Source organism: Cyanistes caeruleus, chromosome Z (genome assembly GCF_971803275.1).
Source record: "Cyanistes caeruleus chromosome Z, bCyaCae1.hap1.1, whole genome shotgun sequence".
NCBI lineage: Eukaryota > Metazoa > Chordata > Aves > Passeriformes > Paridae > Cyanistes > Cyanistes caeruleus.
Window position 1 is genome coordinate 30,981,447 of NC_141732.1, and position 3,771 is coordinate 30,985,217.

Consider the following 3,771-nt stretch of genomic DNA (forward strand, 5'->3'; position numbering starts at 1 on the left):
CAGAACCCATAGCTCAAAGGATCCAAGAGTAACACTAAACAGGCCCCAAGCACATGCACCCTCTCCTTTGGCCACCAGTGCTTCTGACTAAAACAAGTAACACTTGCTTCATTTCTATGGGTGCAATCATGCTTTGGTAATATCCCGGAGAGTCCCCTTAATTGAAATGCTTGTCATGCCTGCCCATTTACTGCATGGCTAACATCGACCAGCACACTGTAGGCTCGCTGAAGGAACAAGGATACCATAGGGGGGAAAAAGTGCCAAGTAACAAACTAGCCAGAGGTGTTTGCATGACACTGGAGCAGCATTTGTGTTGTCAGTATGGCAGGGACAGTATGGCAGTGCCCATGTCCTGTGCGTGGCAGGGAATGCCCTTGGAGAGGTGTTGTAGTGCATCTACAAGTCTTGGTTCCTCCCAAGGGTAAAACTCACCTCTGGTTTGTGGAATGTTAGTTCCTACGTGAAAACCTTCTTTTCCTTCCCCCTTCCCATTGGCTGTGGCCTCCCTGCATCCCCTAATCACCTCTGCCCCCTGGTATAAGAGATAAGACCCAGAGCAATTTGGTCTCTCACTTGCCCCAGATGGACAACAGACAATAAACCCGGGATTATTCCAGCAAGTTTGAGCCTTCTGTGTCTGGATACTTTGAGTGCGTGTTGTATCCACTCCAGGACTCCCTCCGCTGCCTGTGCCCTGAGATGAGCAAGCTCTCACCACTGGGGTGGGACAGAGGGGTCCCATCGGGGAGAAGGATTGCAAAGAGTGGCGCCCGACCGTAGGGGCTGAACAAGCCCACCAAGGCTTATCAGAGCCAGGGTGAACCGTTCTTTAGAGACTTTGGATGCTGTTTAAAAATACAAAAGAAAAATTTTTTTAAAAGCAGTCAAAAAACCTCCGGCACCGGGGGACCAACTCCAGGGCAACGGGTATCTTTCCATTGCCAGAAAACAACAGAAAAAGGTAAGGTTGAACTCCGACACCGGGCTGGGAGGGGTGGAGAGTGAAGCAGACCCCGGGGGACTGTGTTCCGTGTAACTCCTTCCCAGCTGCAGCAGCCCCAAGCGTGTGGGGTTCCCCCAGCCGTGGGCAGAGACAGAGTGTGGGGGAGAGGGAATTCTCCCTGCTGCCTGTACAGTGTGAGTTTAATTGTAATCCTTATGGTGCAATTTCGTTTTCTGTGCTAGGGAAAATAGACAGATTGTGTGTAGAGCTGCTGTGACCTCCAAAATGGGATCCCGGCTCTGCACACAAGAAAGGAGTCATACACAAAAAATACAGAATTTTTTAAAAACCACAAATGTAAAAATTTCAAAACATAAGATAAAAGAGTTTGTATCATATTTGACTCAGCAAAGTGAACAGATTGAATTGTTGAAATTAGATTCAGTAGATGCCTGGGATAAAATTGGAAGTTTATTAACCTTAAAAATAGAAGGAGGAGACAAATCGGCCTTGAAATTCCTCCCGGTTTTTCTTTTAATTCAAAAAGAATTAGTTAACAGAGAAATAAAAACGGAAGACAAACAAACACCGCAGTATCCATCTAACTTCCCTAACTTTTCCCCTAAAACCTTTGTTCCCCCACTAGAAAAGATACCCGAGACAAACAATACAAGTTCTAGTCCAGTGTGTCTCTCTCAGTCACCCAGTCCTGCCTCACAAGCCATCAAGGCTCCCTCCCTATACCCTGTCAGTGTTACAGAAAATGTATCTTCCTATCCCCACATGGCTGAGAGCCAAAATGGCACTGGCCACATGTTACCTGGCCACATGGTGAATCCCGCTGTGTATCCCCTTTCTCCTAACCATGATCCCTCCCATCCACCGGTTTCCACCCATAACTCTTATCACAACCCCTTTGTTCCCCCTGATGTTCCACCCTGCTCCACCCCCCAGCCCTGCCTGGCCCCACCCTATGACCCTGTCCCCTGAGGCTGTAACCCTATCCCCTATCCCTCTGCCCCCTGTCCCGCGGGGAGGAGGGGCGGGGAGGGAGAGAGTTACACCCTTTGCTCCTGCAGGGGTGGGGCTGGGTCTCTCCACAGGTGTGGGGAAGGAACAGGCACCCTGGACCCGGCGTGGGCGGGGGCGAGCAAAGAAGGCCAGGGAATGCCAGCCCTGGAGAAGATGAAGTTATGCTAACAGCAGCTCCTGTAGTATACAGTAACAGCAGAGGAGCAATGCGATTACAACATCAGCCTTTCAGTTACCAAGTAATCAAAGATATTTGTAAAATTGAAAATGATTTTGGTTGTGATAGTGAAGTCTTAAGGGGAATAATAAGAACTACATTGAAATGACAGGATTTAATTCCTGCAGATATTAAAGATTTATTTTGGTGTTTGCTAACTCCCTCTGAATATGATCTTTGGGAAAGCTTATGGAAAAGATCGTTAACAAAACTCCTAGCTGAACTCAAACAAAGTAATCAAAATGCACATGATACAGAGAACAATGAAATCACTTTAGAACATTTATGTGGGGAGGGAAATTGGATTAATCCTGCTGATCAAGTGAAAATATTAACAAAGTTTGTTGCTGATAAAGTTTGTGATGTGGCTGAAAACATTTTTTACCAATTACCAACAGCTGATATTCAAGTCAGTTATGTTAATATTAACCAGTTTCCATGTGAGAGTTTCTTACAGTTTGTAGATCGTCTGAGACTACAGATACAGAGACAAGTCAAAGAACCAGCGGCCCAGATGGAACTGCTTAAAGAAATGGCCCAAAGAAATGCCAACGAGGCTTGTCGTAGAGTAATTCTGAGTCTTCCTATCAATCCTCCACCCACCATAGCAGATAAGATTGAAGCGTGTGCCCAGAAAGCAGACTTGTACAGTGTACATGACAAGAAACCAGGCAACCCAAGGACAGTAGCAGCAGTGACACCAGGAATGAACAAGCCACAGATATCACCAGAACAGCTGCAGCACATCGTCTGTTTCCAGTGCAAGAGGCCAGGACATTTTGCAAGGAACTGTCCTCAAACCCAGCAACAAGGGAAACAGCAGAAAGAAGCTCTAGAAAAGCAACCAAAAAACTAAAGCTTCAGTGCTTTTCTGTCAAGCGCAGAGACATAAAAATGACAGACCCGAAGCAGAAAAAAGACTCTATTTTAATGGGAAAAGGGGAGGAAAGGGAGCGGGGTGGGAGACTGCAGAAATATAATTGTGAGGAACGTTTGCCTAATAAGGTCTGGCAACCGCAAAAAAGATTCAGACTTGTAACTTCTAAAGCTTTTTGTTTCAGATCTGATCGATGGACTGTTGTTGCATTAGATTTGCAGGATAATTCACAAGACCTGGCTGGACTGGATAGTAGGTATTTTGTTATTGGAGACACAGCACACACACACCAATAGAGATTGAGGCGGCTCCCATGACAATTAAGGGAGACCTAACACACCTCATTCTCTTAGCTAGGTGCCCCCAACCACCTTACTACATAGACAAAGGGCAGGTAATAGCCCAGGTAATCCCTGTTCCAACAGAAGTCCCAGTAGATGACAAAGCACCAGGAGTCTACTGGGCAGAAGGAGTGGGTGAAGACAAGCCCATTATGGGATGTAATTTAACACATAAATCAGAACATCTCCATGTAGAAGGGTTAACTGATACTGGGGCAGATGTGACCATCATACCGGAGAAGGTGTGGCCCTCACACTGGGAACTACAACCAGTAGCAGGACAAATACAGGGTGTTGGAGGGATGGGCTAAAATGCTAAAGACACCATCCAGATCGAAGGTCCGCGCGGTAGGATAGC